Here is a 26,065-nt window from a genome sequence, read left to right as displayed (position 1 = left end):
CATCATTTATCTGCTGGGTGCTTTATGTTACAGGATGGGAAGAAGTTGTACCACTCTAAGGTCTCTCCCCACCATTCCCACTAAAATCATTGTAGTTCCAACCTCTGAAGGCCTTTACCTACTGAAAGGCTCTGCTGATCCTGAAACAAGACAGAGAAGTGGGATAACACCGTAACAAAGCCTGCAGTTGAACCATGGCAGAGTGGGTAAATGGGATATTTAAGCGTGCCTGCTGCTGCACGGGGTGGTTCCTCTGCATCTCCCTGGATGGCACCACGATGCTGCAGAGCTGCTGCGACAGTGCAGGCTCCTGGGGCTCTGGCCTCAGCAGCAATGAAAACAAAGTGACAGAAAGTTTTCCTTCCGTAGATCCTCCTCTGCCCTTGGTACCCGTAAGCTACAGCGGGTGACCGCAGTGTGAAGGTAAACCTTGCATTGACATGGAGAGTGATGAATAGTTTCTATCCTGAAATCCAATCTCTGAAATTGATTGTGCCATCACAGTAAATCCATTACTGGAGCTACCCATATTACCAATACCGCATTTCAATAATTTATTTCAGAATAAAAGGCTTTTTAAAGTATCAGATGAAATTAAGACCGGTTCTTTGATATCTGTAAATACTGGAAGCCCTGCTTCGGATGGAAGTGTCACAGATACTTCCTGAAAACAAAGTTATATCTAATATAGATAACAGAGTAGAGGAGTGGGGAGGGCCAAGGGGAAGGGGTGGAATCTCATTAAATGTATGCATCTCCCTGTTTGGGGACGGCCAGTTCTGTGGTCTTTATGTAGGCAGAATCCTCGATGACGTGTGCTTTGAAGCTCTGCAGTGTGGCAGTTGATGGATGTGGAGACCAACGGTTCTGAGAGTCACGTCTCTGCACTGATGTTCAAACGGCCCAGCCTGCTTTTATTCAGAACTAATTAGGTGGCAGATACAAACACCCAAAGCTGATCAGGCCATAGCCCACCGAGCCTTGCACCCTGGCTTTACCAAGAGCTGGTGGTGGGAAAATGTGGGACAACAGGAGCAACCTCATGTGTCCTGTCACCTCACCTGGCGAGCTATGCTGGAGGGACGTCCACTGAGGTGCTTGGTACTCCTTGGTGGACTTCTTTATTGCTTTCACATATAGTGCTGTATGGAAATCAGAGTGTTAAATAGTGTTAAGTCACAAAAAAAGACACATTGTTCACAGTAGTTAGCAAGGATAAGAAGTGTTGGTTTGTAACTCTCCCCATTAAGATTTTGACTTCGTAGTTATATATAGGCCTGGTTATTTAGCTCCAGCGTTATCTGAGGGTAGCTCTTAGAAGTCTAATTTCTCAAGAAAACATCATCTGTAGGTCCAGTGGATTTGCACAGTCCAAAAATTCCTTTCTGGTACTACGTGCATGGTTGGTTGTTGACTGGGATGGAGTAACAGAGTCTACAACAGCGTTGAATGGCATCACGTGAGCCGAGACACGAGAGACAAAAGGGCTGGACGGTCCATTTCAACCCTCAGTGCAGACCGTGTCCCACGGGGTCTTCAAGGATTGTGTGCTTAGGTGAGAGATCACTGAGTTACTGCAAACTGAAAGTAAAAATGATACATTACACTTCATTTATGGGTCATTTTAGCTTCCTTTGACCATTTTCAGATGTAATACTCTCTCTTAGTGGAAGAAATGATGATTAGTAAGTTTTGTGCGTTTTCCTGTAGGACGTATTTTACCTGAAGCAGCCAGTGCTGGTTTCAAGGCAGCTGGAGGGTCCCATGTCCTCCGTGCGATGCTCCGCAGCTATCAGAGCACTGAGTAATGGGATTTGGGTTTAGGAAGCTGAAAGAAGAGAAAAAGCAAAGCAGGAGTGTATCCCCATATTTAATAGACATGTAACATTTTATCCTCCATCTTCTACCTGTTTACAATACAAATGAAATGAGCTGCCCTTGGTGTGACATTCCTTGCATTTTTACATCTGCTTAACCTTGGAAAAGCTTAATCCTGTTTTAATAGTCTTTTAATAGAAGTGGTCAGTAGTTTGGTAAATGGTTAAGTGACAGGTTGACAGACATGGAATTAACATTTTAATCCTGGCTGCAGGCCAAATGGCTACCAAGCTGTTTTTTCTTTAAACCTGAGAGTGGGGCATTTATTTTCAACTCAGCCTCAGGTCAGAAGGGGTGGCTTAGGCAGCAGCATTTGCTCTGAATGTTTACAGGAGGAAAACGGCAGTTGCGCTGGGTTATCAAGTACCTTGTGTGGTGTGAAGTATTTCTATCCCAAACCCTTGACAGACAATTTCCTTTTCCTCTGCAGCACACAATAACGTTACTACAGCTGGGTCTGAGTGCTCTGTAGACTGTCCTTCTCTTATATCCTACAGACTTCATAAGTTATCAAGAATTCCAGAAACAAAGTATTAGATGGCAAATTTATCAGAATGAGCAGGGACTTACAAATGTAAATAACGGTGTCTCCATGCATTGGGTATCTCACAAAATTAATCTTAGGTTTAAAACTGAGCTTTTGTGGTAAAATATGGACGACAGAGCTGACGCTCTTGTAAAGCAGATGTGACCGCCTCCCTGGACCCGGGTCTGGCGCGGCACATCTGGCGCCTGTGCCTCCCCGCTCCGCGCCAGCGCGAGGAGCGCAGCCCTGCCCCAGGGAACGAGCTGAGGAGGGGACTGGTGGCTCCGGCTGCCTGGGAACCCAGGGCAGCTCTAGGGAGAGAGCAACGAGCTGGCGTCTCATAAGTCTCAGATATTGCATCATTCGATTTAATGTATTTCTTATGTTAGTAGTTCTCTGAAACGGACTGAAATAATTTCTTTTATGTTCCAGACTGTATTTTGCTCAGGTCAATCTGTTAGACAGTAAGTTTTGATTTTATGGGAACAGTCTTTCTTCCTTTACAGAGGAGGGGTTTAGCAGATTCATTACTTCTACCAGCTCGCATGGGAAGCAGTGACTTAGTAAGAACAAACAGCTTGAATATGTTTTTCTAAATTTACACACCACACTTTTAATTATACTTTATTTTCCCCTTCATTTTGGAATTTAGCCTGCTAAGGTTTTTGTTACGTGTTCAGCGTGTACGTGTATGTTTGAATATATATCTGTATATAAAGTATATTCAGTTTGGAATGAACGGTTCCCAGGGGGATAGATTAGGAAAAATCCTCTCCCAGTGATTGACAGCTGCACTCAGACCTTGGGGATTAGGGGGGATCAATGAGGATTATCTCATTTAGTTTCATTAACCCTTTAGTTTGCTTTGCCAGTTCTCTCCCACATGCCGCTCAACTGAATGTTAACAGTTTCTTTTAACAGTCAGCTTTGCTGACAAAGTCAAAGGCTGGTTTTTAAAGATATATTTTAGTGCTCTAGAGTGGTCAGTGGTAAAGATGGATCTTTAATGTTAAATGTCAGCAAGCGTTGATACTCTGCACTGCTGCAAAAAAACCCTATTTCAGAATTTATCCATTCTATCTAACTCAGCTCAGTGGAAACAGAAATGTAAATTCTATAGGTGTTTTCTTACTAACACCCCACAATTTCTTTGTAGGAACTTTTGAGATAAAATTGATCAGAAAATTTCATCCCCTCCCCTATGGTGAGCAGTTCAATACCTGTCTCCTTAAATTTGGTACTTTCATGTATTACACTTTTTAAAAAAGTCCTCTTAGTGCCTGAGCTACATATGTAGGTCTCGCTGGTGAGATACCAGCCTGAGACCTGAGAAGGCAGAAGTTACGAAGAGGAGGTCGTCCTTGGAGGACTCTGCTCTGTCCTCAGCCTTTTGCTGAGGTTGCTGACAGGTACCACTTCACACCAGCAAGGTGGTAGTTTTATTTGTGTTGGTCCATACTCAGCATCCACAGCAGACAAATCCTCTCTTGTGTCACTGTTGCTAAAACCAGGTCAGCTTCCGGCAGTTCTACAACCGTGGAAGAAGTTTGGTGAAGGAGCCGGGTTTGCATTCACAGCCCTGTCGGCAGGAATTGGTTTTTCACTCGGGCTCGAAGGAGGAAGATTTATCAACGTTTTTTTGATTCCAAATGTATGGTGTCTGAATAACCTCCTGCTTCTTTTCCACTCCTTCTCTCCCAAGGCCAAGAACAAAATAAGGATGATACACGAAATGCAAAACCTCCCGGTATCTTGGAAGAAACGCGGTTCTCTCCTGATGATGGTGCAGCACAGTTGCTTATGAGACTGCATATTACCTGTGTAATTCTAATAATGAAACATGGAGAGAAAGCCACTTAATCCCACTTTTGCTCCCACGTGACTTGTCTGGGGGAATGTCCAGTTTTCAAATATGTGGAACTAAATGCAGAATGGATATGTATATCCCTGGAGGCTGAGCTCAGCCCGGAATCCCCTGGATTAAAGGCTGGATATGATTTTCATTGTTCATGCTTTGCACAACTGTCTACTGTGCTTCAAATCCCGTGTTACCCACTTGCAGATCACGAGTGAGAGACACGGCCGGACGCGTCTGCACGGATGCTGCGCCGCGCCGCGCTCCGCCGCACATCCTCCGCTGCAAAGACGGCTGTGACGCTCGAGGTCAGGTTAGGGGCTCCTTCTCTGTTGTTTTAGCAAGCACTATACAATAATTTACACATAAGTGACCAGAAGCTCAAGGTTAGATTTTGTTGGTGAAATTTAGAGAGTTCTAAAATGCTCCTATCAAGTATGACCAATACGTCAGTAATACTAAGGGAAATGTGTATTAAAAATGATGTTAATAAGCGATTTGATCAAATTAAAGATTATCCTGACTAATCTGAAGTGGTAAGGAATATGAACAGGAATTTTTTTGAAAACAATCTTATCAACTAACTTTCTAAGAAGGTCTTTTACAGAACCTCCTTCTATGTGCTCAGGATATGACTGGACTCCCAAGAATGAGTTATGAAAAGCAATTCTTAATGTCATGGAAGTTACTGAAGCCAATGAGATATCTTTACCTGAAGTTAAACAACGTAAGTAAAAGTGTGCAGAATCATGGCACCGGGAAATATGCTGGTAAAATGGAGAACCACCCTCCAGGCACACGTTGCTTCATAGTATTAGGCAGAATTGTTTCTAAAATATGAATATATATAACTTGATCCTGTCAAACATACCTTAAAAAAAACCCCTGAAAGTTCAGGTCAGGCGCTCTGCCCTGCCGGCGCGGAGCCGTGCGGGCGGACCCGCAGTCTCCGTCTTGTAGGAATTAGGGTGCACCAGGCTACTCTTATTTTTAAAAATCAACTTTCTATTTCCAAATGTCTCTCCAGTCTTCTGATTTTTTTAAAAAAATTACATTTGAAAGTAATTGCTTTCTTCAGTGTTTCAAGCACTTCAGCAGTTGGAATTTGCGACTACCTTTATCTAGGAACTCGGCCGCACTCTGCTGGGGCCTGTCCTTCAGTTAGATAAATAAACCCAGCAGTGCTCAGGAACGGGGGAACAGCAGATGCCAAAGGCAGCTCCATGCTCTTGAGAAACTTCTTGCGAGGTACCTTAAGGTGACTTAAGCAGGAGTGTGTCTGTCACTGGGATGTTTGCAGAAGTCCTAATGAGTGCAGGTGCCTGTGACTCCTCTGTAGTTTGGAAATCACGAAACACAACAAAACCAAACCATTTTTCTGCCTTGCAACTTGTCCCAAGCGCAAGCAGTAGAGATTTCCTTCAGGTTACACAGTTACTTACTCTCCAGTCAACCAATTAGTGCCAGACAAGGCAGTGACATCTGGATTTGGTTAGTAGAGCATTAGCTGCTCATTGGGATGTTTTGACTGGACTCTTCAATGGGATTTATTGTACTTTATAGTTGTTTATTTTCCAATCAGAGTCAGCCTTTAAGTCAAGATTGCTGCTTCAGCCCCTTCTGAGCAAAAAGAAACACAAAGAAAGAGTCTCCTCTGACTCTTATGTAGAGAAGGTTTCCCAGCAATTATGCATAGGCTTAAATCACTGCAGGGCAGACAAAGTCAACAAGGACTGCCTCCCATGCCGGGCCGCAGAGTGGAGGTGGCAAGAGGGTGAGGCATGGTGGCAGCAGGGCAGGTGTGTCTGGAGATACCTCTGGTGCTTCTTCTTGCTTTAAAAAAGAGTGGTTATTTATGTGAAGCTGGAAAAACATACAAGAATGGGATTTTCTGCATTTTAGCCTTGCCTAACATAAGCAAGAGGAGCGCACGCTTGCTGCCAGGCTCACAGCTCTCTGACCTGCAGACCATGCACCTTCGAGAGATGGAGACAAGTATCTGCAAACTGCCAATGTCTCATCTGCTGAGGGGCTCCCAAGGAAGCATGCCTTGCTAGTGACATCACGTTTTCATCATGGGATTGTCTCTTTGGATCGGAATGAATTCTGAAAAGGCATTTTGCTTGCTAAGGTCAGTGAGCATCCAGCACCTGGAAACTGCATGCAGTGGTTACAGGCACAGGCTAAGTTCACTTGACCTGGAGGAAAAAGTCTCCCTGTGATTTTTTACCTCTGCCCAGTCCTATGCTGGGTTGTTTGCAGTAACAGCATACAGAGCCAATGTGTGAAGATGCACCCAAAACAGCTTGTGGAAATACTTCTCGAAAGTACCGATGTAGAGAGCAGCCTAATTGTTCCTCGTGCACTGAAGCCTGAGTTTCACTGACGGTTTTAGGTGCCTAATGTCAGAGTAGTTTGGGGTAAAAAGGTCAGACATGGGCTCCTAGCCCAGTTAGGAGGTGGGAAGAGAAGAAAGTCTGCAGTCCCTGGCCCTGAGAGAGAACTTCCATGTGGAGCTCTGCACTCCTCCTCCTCGCTCCCTGCACCGTCACACTGGAGCATGTTGGTGGCATTGGCTCCGGTGACAGTTCGGGCGAGCACTTGTGCTCCCCTGGGGATGTCGGTGGCAGACGGAGGCCCACCCAGCGAGCTGGGCTTAGGGGCCCAAGCACAGGAGACTTTCCGGACATGGAAATAGGTTTCTCCAATACACACCTGGTATTCCTCAAAATCCCAGCCGCACCTCATTGCCTGGCCATAAAATAGCTACGTGTAACCGAGGAGGGATCGCACGGTGTCCTCCAGCCCACACAAACAGCTGTGGCCCCAGTGCTCCCCACGAAGACGCTGGTGCACAGGTGAGGTGTCCCGTACTGGCAATGGGTCGAGCAGCAGAGCCTCCGTGGAGCTCAGGTCCCGCAGAGCTCCGCCGATGCTGCCGCTCTCCGCCAGACCCAGGAGCTGTGCCGGTCCTGCTCAGCGCCCTTGGCAGACCCTCAGCCTCGCTCGTTAAACCTCCAGCCAAAACACGTGCAGTTGCAGACTCACCATGGCTACCTGTTTTATTAGCTGTCTCTACATAATCTATAAGTTTTTTAATATATTATCTGGACTGAAGTCCAACAAACGTGCATGTTTCTATGCTGGCTGCATTTCAGTTTCTAATCCTCACTGTACAGAAAGCTAGGACTGCTTTTTTTTCCCCTCTTATTTTTTTATGTTCTTTATCAGCGTTTCCTTTGGGTCTGTATTGAGCTGCTTCAGTGATATTCAGTCAAGATTAAATATTTTGCACTTAACATAATTTCTGCTACATTTTTTCCCATTTATGCTAAGCAGAAGTGTAATTCACAGAGGAATACATCCTCAAATTGTACTTCAGCAACAGCCTAGCTGGACTTAGAAATGAGTCTATTCTGAAATGAAAATGACTTCGAGCTCACAAATGGAAAAACCCAACAACTCCATCTGAGAGCAGGTATTAAGACTTGACACATTACCAAATGTGTAAAGAGTCACTGACGACTGAGAGTTCTGGGGGCATCACATTGGCATTTGAAATTGGGTAACAGGACGTTTGTTTTTCACTCGCCGCCTCACTGGTAGTTGTTGTTTTTATACCACAAATTTGATTGTATGGAGCACACAGAATTTGACCTCCCCTTCCCTTACCTCCAACCACTTGCATGTGCTGTTCCAGTGCGTTGGCACTTGGGACTGATGTTAACAGAGACCACATGGAGTGTTTCACATTATAGGCGAGGGAGGTGATCTTAATTTGTTCTGATGTGCTGGTGCTTTCTGTGTGTGTCTGTAATGTCGTCAAGAGCTTCTGAGGGAAGCTGCTAACCCTGCAGCCTGTCGTCTTCAATGGACAGAATAACAAGTAAAATCACCTGATTTGCTATGAACATGAAGTGGCGAATTAAAAATGCCTATGTCATCACATTTATCTGGAGGTATTTCCTGACCAAACAAAGGCCCAACTAATAAAGTGTATTCCAGATTTTCACAAAATAATGTGGGTTGTTACATAATAAAGTCTCCATCCTCCTGGCCCTGCTAGAATCCATGGGGAAACCTCTATAGCTTGGCTGCTCAGAGACGCAGAAAGTATCTGGGCTTATTAGACCTTCATGCACGGTGCAAATTTTATAGATTTGTCTTGGCCAGGCTGTTGCTGTTGCTGTGTTGGGCTCGTGGCTTCAGTTTAGAAATCAGCGTAGTCTGTGCTGCAAGGAAAACGTTGGTCCCCTGAATTTCCCCCCTTCCCCAGTGCATATGCTGAAAGGGGGGAATATGAATGATATTTATATTTGAATTAAATATTTAAATGCTCTGTTATTTAGACAAATGAGGACATGATCTTGGGCCTGAGCTGTGGAATTAATGTCAATATGATGGAATATTTTAACTGACCTAATGTGTGTTCATTGGGATTATGCCAATCGTCAGGTATGTTTGCACATATGAGAAAACTCTTCGCTTTCACCAGAGTGGCTTGGAAAACTGCTATTCAGACTACCAGAGGCTTTCATTTGGAGCCTCTGGTGGACCGGGGAGCTGACTTGGGGAGACCTGCTTCATTCTCAGCTGGGCTTTGAAAAAGATGTGTGGGGTTTCCTTTACCGTGTCTTCCATAATCAGAGTAAACCTCCAGACGGTTATTGTGCTCATTGTGTCATTTGTTTTCAGATTTTTTTCCTAAAAGGCTCAGATTTTGTAATTTACATCAAACCATCGCAAAGTTTTCTTTGTGCCTGTGCTACTACACGGTGCTTTCCCGGACCCACGGTGGAAAAAATGACTTTTGAAATGGGAGGTAGGTTCCAAAACCAGAGGGGCCTTATAAAAATGCTACCACTGAAAGGTTTTTTCCTCTTACTTTCATTTCTAGAAAAGACTGTCAGAAATCAGTTTCTCTTGATATATTTAAGGGAAAAGGTATTAGAAAATAGTAATGTGCCTGCATTTATTTTGGATGTCAGCTTCAGACTTCAGATACCTGAACTTTGAGGTAACGTAGAAGAGTCAAGAGAGAAGCCAAACTGCCCCTGTGGCAAAAAGGTGCCCAGATGATCACCTGGGTCCTTCTGCTGAGGTTCAACATGGTTTGGTAACCCTGCAGAAATGCCAGGAGAAAAAGAGTTAAAGAATCAGCTTGGTGCTGAGAACACATGGAAAACATCACAGCTCCCAGGGCTTTTTGAAGCCTTGATTTGGAAGGGGTTTCCCATGGAGAACCTGAAGGAGAAAGGTCTCCCTGCATTGCCAAGGTGTCACGTTGGCTCGGAGGACAGGATGGCTGCAGGAGCAGCCATGTGAAAACGGTGGCTTTTAAGAGGAAGATCAGGAGGCTGAAATAAAATTTTTGAAAAAGCAAAATGAGATGCTAAAATGGTAAAAGACACAGAAGTTCTCGGTAAAAGATGAGCTGCAGTATCTCTGTGTGTCACCAGGGACTTTGGGCCACAGGGAAGTTCATTCAAGGGCGCTATGCACAGTGTGAGAGCGATTGCTAATGGCAACTTCACAGTCGCTGGAGTTCATCCATTACCATCTGTCTTTATTTTGCACAACCTACTCAGTGAGACGCCACAAATCAAAATGACTTGGTGCGTCATCCCCGCTGCTCTAGCCGGGCCAGGCGGTGGGCAGGAGCGGGGGCTCCCCAAAGAGGACGGAGCTGTATTGTTCACTCAGCATCAGCCCTGCCACTCTAAAGGTCACGGCAAATTGAGAATAGGAGCCCTAGTGAGTCAAGATAGTCAGACATAATAATCTGGCTGCTCTTGCCCTTTCCTGCTTTTTTCTGTGGTCTGGCACTGGGCTGCGAGTTGCGAACTTCAGAAAGCGGCTGCAGGTGCGGTGCCAGCGTCTCCCGCGAGCAGCTGGTAAGGGCGACCTTCCCCGCCAGCCCGGCCGAGAAGATCCTTTCCAGGGAGCCATCTCGGGAAGCCGAGGAAGCCTGGCAGAATTTTTTCCCTTTGAGAAATAGCTTCTGTGTGTAATGTTTCCAGCGTAAATCCTCTTAGTCAGAAATTCTCCCTCTATACATTAATTTCACTGTTCTGCAACATCGCTTTTCTTAAAATAACAAAATTGTTTCACAAGAGGGGAAAAAGACCAGCGTGAGGAAGGTAGTAGGTGGTAATTAAGGCAGATGTGGTACTAAACAAAACAAATTCCATCTTTGCTGAGTAGTTTGGCAATGCTTGATGGCTGTTTGCAGATTTAAAGCAATGATTTTTGGGAGTTCTCACTCATCCCTCCTGCAGCCACTTTGCAGTAGTTGTATCAGGCTGACTTTATTATAGTTGCTTTCCAATTGATTTTAACATTTATCTGGGCAAAGGTGATAACAATTCATGTTCTGATAGCCAGGAGGACTGAGTGGTGCAGTTGAGCTTAAACCTCTTGCTGATGAAGGCAGGGAAATTCTGAGAATGAGGTTACTGACAATGTGAACCAAACAGATGTATGCACGTCTGTGCAACCAGCAGCTACAGCGCCTCTTCGGGGGCTCAGTTCCCTGGCAGTGCTTTGTCTTTTCTCTAAAACATTCATTTAACGAAACATAACACGGGGAACAAACCCAGTTTCTGCACGCTAGCCATTTTCCCCCTTTGCAAAATAACAAAAAGACCCCCCAAACTTAGAAGAATTCTTGTCCTGCTTCCTGGTTTCCTCTTTTATGGGCAGTAGAGTGGGAAAAAAGTGCTCTTTCTTTTGTTGAAAACAACATGGAAAGAATAATCAGCAGCCAGGTCCCAACAGGGAAGAGGGAACATGATGTTGATCTCCTGGCTGCCGTGAAATGGCAAATTCCAGTGCAGAAGCCAGGGATGCCAGGCTGGACTGGGGAAAACGCCGAACTGCGAACAATCCATGGCCACAGAGCCAGGGAGTACCCGTGGTCCTCGTTGCACAGGATTTTCTGTTGGCAGGAGAAGCAGCCCTGTGCTGCCGGAGCAGTGCCGGTGCCAGCTGCCAGAGCAGTGCCGGTGCCAGCTGCTGGAGCAGTGCCGGTGCCAGCTGCTGCTGGAGCAGGGCCGGTGTGTGCTGCCGGAGCAGTGCTGGTGTGTGTTGCTGGAGCAGGGCCAGTGCCAGCTGCCGGAGCAGGGCCAGTGCCAGCTGCCGGAGCAGGGCCGGTGTGTGCTGCCGGAGCAGGGCCGGTGCCAGCTGCCGGAGCAGGGCCGGTGTGTGCTGCCGGAGCAGGGCCGGTGCCAGCTGCCGGAGCAGTGCTGGTGTGTGTTGCTGGAGCAGGGCCAGTGCCAGCTGCCGGAGCAGGGCCAGTGCCAGCTGCCGGAGCAGCTCCGGTGTGTGCTGCCGGAGCAGGGCCGGTGCCAGCTGCCGGAGCAGGGCCGGTGTGTGCTGCCGGAGCAGGGCCGGTGCCAGCTGCCGGAGCAGTGCTGGTGTGTGTTGCTGGAGCAGGGCCAGTGCCAGCTGCCGGAGCAGGGCCAGTGCCAGCTGCCGGAGCAGCTCCGGTGTGTGCTGCCGGAGCAGGGCCGGTGCCAGCTGCCGGAGCAGGGCCGGTGTGTGCTGCCGGAGCAGGGCCGGTGCCAGCTGCCGGAGCAGTGCTGGTGCCAGCTGCTGGAGCAGGGCCAGTGTGTGCTGCCGGAGCAGTGCCCGTGCCAGCTGCCGGAACAGGGTCGGTGTGTGCTGCCGGAGCAGTGCCGGTGCCAGCTGCCGGAGCAGCGCCGGTGTGTGCTGCCGGAGCAGTGCCGGTGCCAGCTGCCGGAGCAGCGCCGGTGCCAGTTGCCGGAGCAGGGCCGGTGCCAGCTGCCGGAGAGTTTCCTGAGTAGCCTGGATAATAATGATGGAATTTAGCATTATCACAAATCTGACAATTGCTAGCTCGAGTTTCATTATTTTCTTTTCCTTGAGCTTTCTTGCGTTCTTTCTTCCTGGGAGAGACGAGTCCAGACAGTGAGCTGGGAACACCAGAAAAACAGAGGCAGAGGAAGCACCTTCCTAATATATTTGCTTTACCCTGTAGTCCAAGTTTTGCAAATATGCTTTATTCACAATTATTTCTAGTTAGTTTGCACAACTTAAGGCCTCCTAGACTGAGAACTGGGAGAGTTTGTCACCTATGTTGGAACAAAAATATCCCTTTTGTCTTTGCAATCAATGTTGCTCCATTTGAATGTGCTCATTCTGCTGTTCATCTTCTGGGGTAGAACAGGGGAGCCCCACACAAAGCTGGGGGAACCTCCTGACCCTCGCATCTTCTCCTTCAATCCTCGGGCTCATTTCTTTCCACATACTCTTAGATTCTACATAAGTAGCAAGATAGCACTGCTAGGCAAGACTGCCAAATATTGAGTTTACAAGAAGTGAAAGATTCAGTAAGCCACTTGGGCCATCTTCTGAGGACGGAACGGAGCTGTTCCCTGGGTATGCTCCCCGGGCTGGTCCGTACGCATACACACGTGTGTTGACATGAGCAGCAAGAAAAACAAAATGTAAGGACCGGGTCACATTTTCTACTCTTGATGAAAACCGTGTTCAGCTGGAGAAGAGGATCCAGCACTAGTGTAAGTGCGTGAGTGTTACAGAACGGAGTTATTCTTCCCAGAAGAAAGATTGCAAACCTGAAGAAGTCAATACTGAAGTCAAAAAGCTTCTAAAAGTGCCTACACAGGGAACAGTACCACAATGCCAGCAAAACCACCTCTGGTTTGAAGTGATGCCATTCAAGGATTTTGAATGTAGAGTCAGCTCAAAATAATATTTTTAACCCAGATTAAATGGCACTGATCCCACAAGCGCATGGGGGGCTCCTGGCACTGATGTCCCTGTGTCCTGTGCAGCACGGAGCAGGATCACACGGGCCCGCCTTCCTCTGGTCCTTGTGCACAGCCTAACGCAGCTTTGCTGGAGGACGTTGTCCAACTGTCTGGCCACACGAAGCTCCACATCAGTCGTGGTTTTGCAGTAAGGACCAGTGCAAATTGGCAAGTCAAAAGAATCAGGAAAAACGAAAAGCGGCAATAGGCCAGAGGAACACTTCCCTTCCTAAAACCTTCCCTGTCAGAACCTCACGGACCTTCCCACCTGGATTAGTAACATGCAGGGACCTTGCAGAGGGGTTTAGACGGGTTTTCTCTCTCCATCTCCAGTTTCAGCACCTTGGGGATATCACCAGCCTCCGGCACTGGCCTCTCGTGGCAGAAACGTGAACTCCAGATCTGCTACAGGTCTCAGATAGGTAAGTCGAGTACTCGAGTCAACACTTCAAATTTATTGATGTCTTGCACAAATATTTATGGGGCCATTTCCTCCCCCAGTGGCAGGCAGAGAGCCAGCAAGCCTGCTAATTTATGGTATGGTAGTTATTGACAGATATGTACAATTATTTTGCGTTTAAGGAGAAAACTGGGTGTTGTGGTGTGGGGAAGGGATGTGTGAGCTCAGAGCTCAGTGAGAGAGGGAGCCTGAGGGGCTTTTGCAGCAGCTTCCTAACACAGCAAAGCAGGGGCACCGCACGACGCACCGGCGCTGGGCTCCTGGGAGCGCGCGGGTCCCTCCACGCTGGGCTCTGCTGCCCTTCCTCTTCGTCCTTCCTCCTGCAAACTTCTCTGACTTTGAGGAGACTGAGGAACAACTTCAGGATCCAGTGGCAACCCTGTGAACTCTGACCCACATGGCATGGACATGTGCCACATATCCTGCACCTACTGTCCAGGTTGTTAGACAGATGCACCAATGTGTCCTGACAGTTGCTGTGTACTGAATTTCTCAGGTTTTGTATTCCCAGCCAACATCTCTCTACATTGAAAACTGATGGCTCTCGGCTCTGGAAATATTTAAAAAACAGAGGGGCTGCACACTTGTAGGCTCCCAGCTCCATAGTGATGCCAGGGGCTGGTTATCTCCTGTTACAGCCCACATGGCTGCAACCGGGCTCCTTCCCAGCTCAACCCAGCACAGACTCAGCATTAGCTGGAGTCCCACAGACCGTCCTTGGCCTCCCCGTGGGTACACGACTGAACGAGAAAAAAATACTGCTAGAACATTTCAAGCTCTGTATGTATAAACCAGAGGAAGCAAGAAGACTTCTCCAGACGGATGATACAAGCACATCAAGGTTTCCTCCCCTCTTCGGCCCTGGGGTGAGAGGATGAACATGTGGCTGTGTTTTCTTCTTGGCAAAGCTTCCTCAGAGCCACATCACTGGCACAGGCTGGGAAGCGGAGCCGGGCAGCGGGTGAGCGAGGAGCCTGGCTTGCTCTGCAGGGCTCCAGCAATGCAGGTTGGCACCAGGAAGGTGCCGGTCCAGCGTCAAGACACGGACAGAAGGATGAAAAGGTGACCGAAAGCCACCTTAACCCATCCTACCCTTTCCCCTTCAATGACTGCTCTCCATGAAACCTGGCACAGAGTCTAATTTAAGCGTTGCTCTTTCCCGCGTGCCTAATCACATGGAAGTGAAAAGTCACCAAAACTCTATGTCCCATAATTTTATTATAAAAAATGCAATAAAGTGAAAGCATCCTTACAATGCCACAGTTGAAGTGGATTTTTTAACTAGTTTTGTCACTGGCATGTAAAAAATAAAATAAAGCAGCACAGGCATTAATTTAAACAGAAACGATATTACAGTAACTGTGTATAGTGAGAGTTTCAATTTTAATTTTAGTTCATTATCTTTTTCCTTATTAAGAAAGGTAAATCTGTTTTGAGTTTTCATTATTTCATTAGCTCAAGAAACCTCATCAGTAACCAGGAAAGCCATCAGCGTAAATAGCATAATTTTCATATGTAAGATGGAATAATTTCCTTAACTACCTATTCAGCAGAGGCTGGAGCTCACAATTAGAGAAAGCAGCGTGATTCGAAAATAAGTTACAATTGATTGTGTTTCAGTGGAAATGAAGTTTGGAATGTGCTAATTGGATTTCACACACACATCTGAGCCACAGTAAGTTGACATGAGACTTGGGATGCCTCATGAAAGAAGACTCTTCTTAGGAAATGTACAAAAATTGTTTAATATAATATTTAAAACCCAATTAAAGCAACATGCTAATGACACCCTCACTTTCTCAGAACTGACTGATGACTTCTTCTAGGATTTACTCCCAGAAGGAAAACTTAAGAAATGCTCTGCAGGATGAGACATCATGTGCCCTGAAAGTGTTTATGAACTGATTCACTTCAGAGTGTCTTAGAACATTAATGCTTTCAGTACTCTTTTGGCCAAAATGTCCCATTCCAGCAATGATCCTTGTGGCCAAATTAAGGATTAAAGCCAAGGGAGACAGAGCAATCTCTGATAGTCCATACAGTGAACTATACACTAGAATCAGTTAAGTTTGATTCTTCAAAGAGCCATGGAGAGAGGAAAGAAAGTTTCAAGAGGCCAGTTGGTCATTTCAGCTGCATTTTTGAGAGCCTTGAGAAAGGCAATATTTCTTTGTGGAAATGCAGAACAACGCTCCTTGGTGTTTCTTTTCCCTGTCTTTTCATCACTAGTGATCTGCGTTCACAGACAGAAAAGTCTGGGCTGTATCCAGGTGTGGAGTGGATTTGGGGGATGCTGTGTCCCCTTGTTGGCCGTGTAGCTGGGAGCATGCGAGGGTTAAAGCCTTCTCCCTAACTCCCTCCTTCCCAGCTCTCCGCAGCAGGTGTGAACCTTCATGGGCAGGCAGCTCCACTTCCTCCAGAAGCCTGTCATCTGCTTGACTTTTTAAGCTTTTGCAATATACGTTTCATTACATTCTCTTTAATGTGTCATTATGGTCATAAAAGTGATATGGCACAGCCAGGTCCTGGATCTGGGGATGGTCGGCTCTATGAGTCAGCCAGAGGTGATCTATTCAAGCCATCCCACTATTAGGTAAGAGCTATTAAACAGCAGTGCTTCCCCAGGGGATTAGCAGAGCTTCAGCACCAAACTCCTTGCACTGTCTAGTGATTTTTCACAGTGTACACGTGTCCACGCTGCAGTAACATCAGAGCTGGCAGTGTAATCAAGCAGGTAACCCTGCCAATGCTGCTAGCAGTCCAGCTAGCACAACAGAGAGCTCAGCGGGGGTGAATTTGCCCTGGGTTTCAGCTCATCCATCAGCCCCTGCTGAGTGCAGTGCTGGTAACCGCCAGCCTGACGCTGAAACTGGAGCTTGCTCGCTCAAAGGGAATGGGTATCCCTGCACCGCCCGGCCATCTGCTGCATAGACACAGCCTCCACGTGCCTTAGACCATGTTAGCTAATCCCTCCTAAGAGTACACCTTTACATCTCCATTGCTCGCAACTCCCTCCCTGCTCCCAGGGTGCCTGCCAGAGGAATCAAGGGCAAAAAAATAATTGATGGTTACTGTGCTCCTGGTCATGGTGCTGGTTGTGCATCTGGCTCGCCCTGGCCAGCTCTGTGCATTCCCTCAGCCTTTATTGCCTTGGTACCTCTTTTTTTCCCCTTTTCGAAGGGTGCAGTTTGGCTTTTCCCACTCATGGAGCAGGCTCTGGACTCAGGACCCCAAATTTTCTTTTTCTTCTATGACTACTGTTGCTGCTGGTGGGTCTTTCCTCTCAGAGCCTGGGACCAAGAGTCACTTAATAGCTTCTTTAAAACTGATGCTCTCCTGTGGCTGCAGGTCTTTCCTTTTCCTGACCTTGTCACTTAAGAGCTCCCAAATGTTTGCCAAGAAGTGGCATATCCTGACCCATACTTCTGTTTACTTTTTAGTTTCTTCAAAAGTCTGTATTAAACTTAATGTAGACATACGTCACTACTCATCCCAACAGTCAGTTAGTATATGGTGTTCTTAAATTACTGGTCTGAACCTGATAGTCATAACGCTTGTGAGAAGGCTTTGAGTTAGCACTTTGATTAACAAGGTGGGGAAGTCAAACTTCAGATTTGCTACAGGTGTGGGAAAACAAGGGAACACGGTTACCCTCGGGGTGTGGTTCCATGATGCAGCTTCTGCAGGTGCAAATCTGCTTTAAAAGGTTTCTGACCTTCCAGATGGCCTTTTCTCCGTCCCTGGTGCTTCTCTCTGTCTTGTGCTTCATGCAACTGTTCCCTGGGCTGCATTCCAAACCAGAAGAGCAATGTTGTTCAGGTGAAACTGCAACTGGGAAGTTCAAGGTGATATGTCGTGGCCTTTTTGAAAGAAACCTTAGACTGAAGAGGCTCTGCGGTCAAGCTGGTAAGTCAACCAGGCAACATTCTACTGGCTGTGTGGGAGTCTCCATACATCAAAGGAGAAGGGGTTTTAGCTACCTTTTCCACCCTACCCTGTTCTGGTTTGGCTTCACCTGGAAGATATAATGCCATGTGAGAGCAGAAGGTGGATCAGTTTTTGTTCGTGATGTTGTGCTGATAAATGTCTACAAGTAGCTCCATTTTGAGTGCAAATGTTATTTGACCTCTCAGACATGCCTAGCTAGCATTGCACATTCTATGCTGCAAAGATATATGAATTTCTGATCTGTAGGCAGTGACTCCCCTGTGCGCTAGTTCTTCTTCATATGCAGAGGCCACTGAGACAAAAACAAGGAGGTGTTTGTTACTAATGGCTATATGTGCACTGTAGAAACTCATCTGCTTACCAGAGGACCTCCCACAGATCATTGTTTTGGACACTTAAACTGTAATTTTCTTTCATACATGTCCTTCAATACAGACTCCACCAGGATTCTGGTCTCTGGCACATACATATGCATTGAGCACACTGACAGAATGACTTTAATGGCTCAGCCATTAAGGAAAATGTTTCAGAGGTTTTTAAAGGAGAAGTCCTGAATTGTTTATGGAAACCTCCTTGGATCTCCTTTCCAGGAATGCATTATTTATTGTGCTGGTACCACAAAGGGGTAGGGAAGGCAAATAGCATGAGGAGGAGAGGTTAAGCACTCTGGTGCGTTTGCGGTTGTAACAAAGCGCAGGGTCCTGGTCTTATTCATGCTGTTATAAATCACGAGCAGCATGTGCCATGGACACATGTTCTCCTCTTGCTTAAGTGGTGCTGGCACAGAAGCTGGCTGCTCTTTGCTGTTTTCTTGCTACAATTTCCCACCTTGCCAGCCCCAGCACCCTGTCCCAGTGCCCCAATCCTGGCAATAAGATGACCTGGTTGGGTGCTGTGGGCTGCTGTTTCTTTTTGCAGCCCCCCAGTGCCTACTTTCCTCAAAATGTGCACAGAGAAGGAAGCCAGGAGCAAGTACCTGTCAAACAGGTCTTTATTTTGCCAAGCCAGGAGCGGAGGTTCAATTTAAATAGATGTGGGGTTCCAGCTTCCAAAACAGCTTTGAAAATTATTCTAATTTCTAAAACATTCATACACTAGGGATGTATTTGATGTGCCCACCAGTGCATGATTCTGTTGATGATCCCATCTGTGCATGCAACTACTCCAGCCAGCTTTTCCCCTTGCTCTCCCTCTGCTGCCTTGTTTCCCCTGTCTTTGGTTGCAGGCGGACTAGTTTTGAATCGATAAGGTGCAGGGAGCCCGATCTTTCTAGAACTGTCTGCAAAGGAGCTGGTTGGGTGAGATAAGCTGGCCCTTCCTGAGGCCAAGTTGCCTCTCCCAGGAGGTAAAGTAGTTGTAGCAGAACTGACTCGAAGGAGGCAAGTCATCCCAAGACCACCCTTGATTTGCTGTGTGACCTGAGAAATGTCTCTTCACCTTTTTCTCAGAGGTGATTGCAAGATATTTGTGTTGGGGTGGTCTGTGATTATAGATCTCTGCTGCAAGCAGGGGTGTGATTTAACACATTTTCAGCATCGTTTATTCTTTCTAAAGTTTCAGTGCTAGGTGTTCGTGCGGTGTCTAGCACAAAGAGGGGCATTGGCAAACTGGATGTGAAATAATACAGTGTAATAGGAATGTTAATAGTAAATACATGAGAGAAGGACAATTCTCAGCTTTATTCTGTTTTATCTGAAATCAGTAGTGTTGTAATATAATGTGCAATAAGACAAGGTGGGCATTTAATCCTTATTGGTAAAGGGTTCTTTAGGAGACAGATGGCCATTTTAGTCATAAGCTCTTTAGTGTCACTGGTCTGTTAAAATGTACTATCGCAGAGCTCTTAAGCTGCACAAACATAGAGGGCGATAGAGAGGCATTGGTGTCAAGCTCTGTGACAGGTGTGTCCCCAAATACGTCAAGTCCAGTGACAGGAGAGAGGATGCTGAATGAAGCTGCTGCCTGGGACAGGAACTTCAGCAGCGTGGTACCCTGCCCTGTGGCAGCGCTCCTGAGCACCTCCCCGCAACCAGCGGGTGGCCAGCCGTGCTGTCACTGGTGTCCCAGCAAAGGAGGCAGCAGTGGCAACACACCCGAAATATGCACTCGGGGCTTGCTCTGGTGGGTGAGCAAGAGGCCACGGCCAAGGGAGCGAGTCCTGTGTTCAGAGTTCGAGCCTCGGGGGCTCTGCGTGCCGGGGGGGAGCGGCCCAGAGCAGGGACGTGCGCAAGGTGGAATCGCTCTCTCCAAACCACCCTCTGGGGGCAGAAATTGAATTTCAGTCTCAGAAACACTGTTGAGGCTATAAACTGGCCTCTTGCTTCATTTCACTGCTTTCTGGCTGCCTGGGTTATAAATTGCCATTATTTCTGCATGAGATTTGTATTAAGGGAACTGTGAGGAATTTTGGTTGGGGGGTTTAGCTCGTTTCTTCTGCGTTTCTGATCCAGGGACAGAAACATTAGCAGGACGGACAGAAACATTAGTAATGCCTCGCAGTTTATGGGGTGAAGTTGAGCTTGTAGGAAATCCTGCCATCATTCCAGCACGTGCATTCATTAGAACTAAGGTCAGTTTTACGGATGTTGGGATGGAGGATGTCACCTCATAACATCCATCACAGGGCATCCTTTTTCAGCGGGTGTAGATCTAACTTGGCAGAAGGCTGAGATTTAATTAGACTGTGACACTAGAGAGTCATGGAGATTAAAGGGTATTTGACTTCATTTTTTTTCACATGGTACTTTGTTTTTAAAATGTCATTGCTAAGTACTTTAGGGCCTTGTTTTGTCACTACATTATTTTTATTCTATGCCAGTGTCACCTCATTGATTTCTGGATGTAAGGCTGGAGGGTTCAACGCACCATGGAAATTCTGAGGGTGGCTTTGAAATGAAATCTGGGATTCAGCTCATTTGTCATCTTGGGGAGTTTCCAGGCTGTGGTCACACTGTGTGTGTTCGCGTATGCAGAGAATGAAAATTCTGCCAGTTCGAGGTTTCTTCCTGGACTAGTGACAAACATCACCGCGGAGCCAAGGGTCCCGTGGCTCGTCTAATGTCAGGTGCCTCCAGGATTAGCCAGGCCAGATGTGGGTTGTTAGGATAAATGACTATTTTCATTAATATTACTTTTTAAATTGTTTAGTGAAAAGAACTGCTTTTGGCAGAAAACACATAAAAATAAGAAAAACGGTTTTGAAATTATGGGTTTGGATCTGGTTTTGGTTGGGGTTGTATCCGTTCTTTCCTGCCATCTTGTTCCTCTACTTTCTCATGTTTTTGTGCTGTGGAGGAGAGGGGAGGGTAGAGCACTCAACCATGCTCGAAGTAAAAACCACACATTTTAATTTTGAAACGAGGTTGGTTTGTTTGTTGTTTGTTTACTTGTTTGTTTTTAATTAAGGCTATCTAAAAATATTAGGAAAATGGCTTTCACAGCAAGAACAGTTTAGAAAACTTCCAGCCAGCTCAGCTTGAAGTAAATGCTTGGCAAGTTGACAATACAGCATCAGTAGAGTATGCTGGATTGATATTTGCAATTTATCATTGAGCATGTAGAGAACCACCAGAAAGCGGAGACTGGTCCTGTGCAGAAACTTGGGCAGGCAGGGATCATCCTGACATCATGAACGTGGCTTGGGGCTTCTCTGTTCCGTTCGACTGCCTGCAGCGCCAGGGGCGGGGCAGGCTCGGTGTCCGGGCCGAGCGGCGCCCCCCGGGCTGGCGCGGTCTGACGCTGTCCCGGCCGCTCTGGTGCTGCGCTGCTCTGCCCCCTGCAGCACCGCAAGGGATTGCGTCATTTTTGTTACGCACCACAAAGACCTCCAGCAACTGAAAGAGGTAGGAAAGTAAAGACGAACTTCATTATTACTATCTGCTTTGTGATGTGCACAAGAGCAGAGCATGATGACCTCCCATTTAAATCTGAATGGTGTTACTCAGTGGCTGAAGTGTCTTACAGCTCTGAGTAAGGGACACTACAACCACTGCTGGGACACTGGAAGTTCTAAGGCCAGGATCAATAAAGAGAAAAGGAAAATAAATCTGTAAGTTTCAAATACATGTTTTGGGGGACAGGAACCACATGCCTACCATGTGTCCATGTGCTGCAAGTGCCTGTACTTATGTGCAACCCCTGTGCTCGTATTTAGCAGATGCCTGAGCACTTTTGCACAGGCTGTGAGTGCACAGGTGTTGCACACGTGCTGCTGTCCTGAGTTTGTGCAGTTGCTTATGAGGTTGTGGCTGTGTGCACTGTAACTACATGGTGTAAGTATATGGCTCTCTGTGGCTGCGGTGGGTAGATGGGAATGTCCAATCTTTATGGCTAGGAGGACATAAAAATATTTGCAAAGAATTCTAATATTTCCTCACTTCGGTCTTCATTCTGGCCTCAACCTCTGAATTTGGTTTGGTAAGTTCATCTTCTTAGCATGTAAGGAAGGAAAAGCTGTAGTAGCTGATCCATATATACCCGCAGATCTTAAGCAAAGACAAAATGTTACTCCTCTTCAGTTCTCCCTGTTATTCACAGAGCATCATTTTAAAGAAGTAGAAGATCTGACATTTTTGTAAGTGATATTCTGAACTATTCCTGCGTCTCCTCTGGAAAGCCACTGCAGGGACACTGGCCATACACAGTCCTATTTGCAGCTTCTACGTGTCCAAACTGCTCTTCGCGTCTCTAAAGCACGGGAAGGGTTTTACATGTGTCTTCTGAAAATGTCTTGTTGAAAAAAAATGCAAGTTGATGAACTGTGTTCCCTCCGCCCAGAGAGCGTGAACTGCTGTCTGAAGCTTTCTAATAAGCTGATTAAAGGTAAAGGTTCTAAATTTGATTTGAAGTGTCAATACGTAACTTTGTAACAAATGAAACATTTTTCAATTACTGGTAATACGAAACAAAATAGTGGGAAATAGAAATGGCAATCTTTTTAGGTAACCTGAAGGCCATTTCCAAGAGGCACTGTGCATTAACTAAGCAGTGAAATTTTAGATCACTATTTTCCCCTGTGCCCATAATAGCATAAAATAAAAAGATTTTAGATAAGATTTCATTCAGTGAATCAGTTGCAAAACCACACAGAGCCTTAGTGGGCATTCAGTCCTCAATCTAATGGAAATTTTTACAAGAATATCAATGCTAAGTTGATTCCTATAGCGGAAAGCACATACAAAGGATCCAATTACAGATTGAAACCTTTTGCTTTCTAAGAGACTTTTTTAACCCCATAGGCACTGAGTGTGCAAAGGGTTAGTGAAAAGTTTGTTGATGAACTGGATGATGGTCTGATTGCTGCCTCTCCTATGGCTACTTTTTCCTTCTGTGAACAGACAATAATACTCTGCAGTTATGGTAATTAACAGTAGCACTGAAGCACGCAGTGAATGTATTGGATTCTAGAGGAAAGTCACAAGCTCGTTACGTTAACCATAGGCAGCATATTCCAAACAGATTTTATTCTTAAAAAGAGATCATGCCATGAAAATGGTCAGCAAGAAAAAAGGCCTTGTTAAATCTTCTGCCAGGGGGTCCTCAATGGTCATGGAATTTCTAACGCAGGAATAGAATCAGCAGCAGCAAAAAGTCAGGGGGAGAAAGAAGGGTCATAGCATCACCTCCCCAAACCATTGCCAAAGCAGGGGTCCCCACGACCCCGCAGACAGTGCACTGGCACTCGGCTCAGCATTTCACAGTGGTTCAGTGCCAGGCTGGGGAGCATCTCCCAGTTCAGGTTCTCCCCTCCATGGTATCTGAGCAGCAGAAAAGCTTCACAGTAGTTTTTAAAGCAATATGCTCGGAGTTGGAGTGTGCAGGTTTGGAGTTCTACTATTACAAGCCCATAGGCAGCTTTTCTTAATTTCTGTTAAAATGTTTATTATTTCATTGACAAGATGCATTTCGCCTAGTGAGGTCTCAGACCTGGCCCTTGTCTGCTCTGAGTGACGACCAAATCTCAGGGGCTGGTTTTTCAGTAGGAGCTCACGAGTGAGAACGTTTCGAGGCGGGTGTGCGTCGGCCTGTAGCGGTGGGGTCTGCAGCGCCTGCTTGCTGCTCTGATGCTGGTGATGATCATTTGGCAGAAGAGGCAGATGAATTTTTACATCCACTTCTGAGCACTTTTGTTGAGACTTAGGTCTTTGTCCTGCATAATTTCACCTCCCCTTACCATTGTGCTGCCATGCTTTATTACAGAACTGTGTGCACCACGTACACATATATGAGCTACTGTCCCTAGCTGTGTATTTTAACCCAGAAATGAAAACGTGAAAACGTATGGCTGGCTGTATGAGGAAAATTTGTTCTATTCCCACTTATGGTCCTATCTGACTTAATTTAGTAGCAGTAACTCCTGATTCACGGTGGAGTAAAGCAGAAAAAGCCTGTGGCAGGAGTGTTTATGAACCGAGCTCTGAACTCAAACCCTGGAGATATAAGTCCAACCACAAGCTTCAGATCTGGATCCAGATTTCAAATGCCCCAAAGTTTCAGTGGGTTGGGATCCAGGCTTTTGTTCTGGGCCCGTAAGAGTCCAGTGAAAAGTCCAGCATGGTGTTTGTTCAACACCCCTGGCAGTGCTTGCTCACTGCTCTTCTGAGACTGCAGATAGGAAAAGAGGCGCAACGAGCCCTGGACAGCCTGGCCGGGCTCCGGGGGGAGTTTCATGCCCCTGGAAGAGGTGAAAAGAGGACCTGAGCCAGGTGCTGGACGAGCGCGCGTGTCCGCGAGCACGCGTGGGGGCCTTCCGGCTTCTTTTTTTGAAATGAAAGGCAAGAAGAATATAGGGTCAAAGTTCTTTTAGTCCCCACTGGTTGTGTTTAGGCTGTGCACATTTGAGACTTGTGGGAATGTCAAAAATGCCTTGTGCAAGCCAAGCTTTCTCATTTATCCCTTGTGTATTTTGAAAGACTTTCATCAATGTCCCCCAAGTCCAAACTTGGTCTCAGATGCTGGGTAGTGAAATCAGTCAGTGTTTATTCTTGCAGGGTAAGCTCTGTGGATAGCTGTTGGTACTAAGGGATCCCTCTAGTTGTTGGACAAAGATAGACATCCTCTAAGGACAGAAGCTTTAGGTATCTATGTCACTATAGCAGGAAGGAAAGGAAGAGAGGCTACTGGAAAGGAGCATGTTGCTCAGACCCTGGTTGCCCCAGGCAATGGGGCGCTGGCACAAGACACTGGGTTTTCCCTGAAGGAAGATGGATCAGTCTCCCACTGTGCTGGCACTTCCCAGACTAAGAGACATCCTGAAATTTTCTCATGAATACTCCGGGGTTGACTTTGTCCCTGCCACCCACTGCTCTGGGGAGGAAGGGAGGCTCTTGGGGAGCTGATTTCCTTCCATGGGGACTTGTCTAGATCCTGTTTCCCAGTTCTTTGCCTTGTCCATCTGGACATTTCAGGCCAGCTTGTGCTCCTGCGACTGAAATGTAAACCAACCTTTGGTGTAGCATGTATCTACAAATCTAGTTTTTCTGTTCAAAATGACTTGATGAGATGTTATATCAAGCCACTTGTCCAACTTTATTTGGGCCAGCTAATATGGTCCAACTTTGCTGTTTTAAGCTTGAACAGTTCAAAGAGCGCTGCCTTTACTTGGGTGTACCAGCAGCATCAAAGTCTCTGTCAACGCTCAATAAATAAGGTAGCGCACAGGCTGTAACTTTTAATGATAAATACGGCCAGTATCCTGTGATATGCTTTTTTTGGGGGAGTGATGAAGCATATTGCCATTGAATACAAGAAGAGAATATTCTGCAACTAAGAACAGCTATATTTAGAAGAGGAACAACTGCAGCAGGCAATGGGGAGTGCTGAGGTGGCTGTAACTGATATCCCGAAATGGAGGTCAGTAATTTGACCTTTCTCCTTGGCAGCCAAGCGGCTGAGCCTTGTTGTTTGTCTTTTTGGACAAATTACAAGAGCAGAAGAGCTGCTGCCTGTTCACAAAAGTTCTAATCAAATTGCTATAAATTACAAAAGAACAAACAAACAAAAAGTATTTACAACAACTTTGTAAGTTCCTCATGTGCTAGGCTGACTTCAGAGTTTGTGCTGAAGGGGCAGGCACAGCTGTGTTTTTCCCTGCAACATGAAAAGGAGCACAAACATTGAAAACTTTATTGTGGGAAAACACTAAAAATAGACATTTCTTAGCAAATCTTGTTCTTTGAATGTTCTTCAAATATTCTTTGTAATACCCTGAAACAATCCATTTTAATCAGAACGTGTTTTCTGAAGTTAAACTGCTTTTGAATTTTCTGCCCAGTTTTAAATTGAGAGATTGGACATGTTTGTTAGGATTAGCTTTCCACGTGAAACAGCAGTAGTTTGGTGGTAATACTAATAATTAATACTAGGAAAACATCCTTCTAATATGGCCCAGTCCCAAAAGTTCTCAGAGTGATCGGGGGAGTCGTCGACCCCACAGCAGACGCAAAGGGCAGTTAAATGTCCTTAGCAAGCACCTGGCTGGGGGTGGCCTGCAGCTGAGCAGCCCGGGGACCGCCAGAACCCGTCTGTGCCCGCAGAGCCGAGCGGGAGGACGGGCACCCAGCGCTCGCGCCCAGCATGGTTCGTTCTGCACTGCGGCAGCATGGTCA

Source organism: Patagioenas fasciata, chromosome 16, assembly GCF_037038585.1.
Source record: "Patagioenas fasciata isolate bPatFas1 chromosome 16, bPatFas1.hap1, whole genome shotgun sequence".
NCBI lineage: Eukaryota > Metazoa > Chordata > Aves > Columbiformes > Columbidae > Patagioenas > Patagioenas fasciata.
This window is presented reverse-complemented; position numbering follows the sequence as displayed.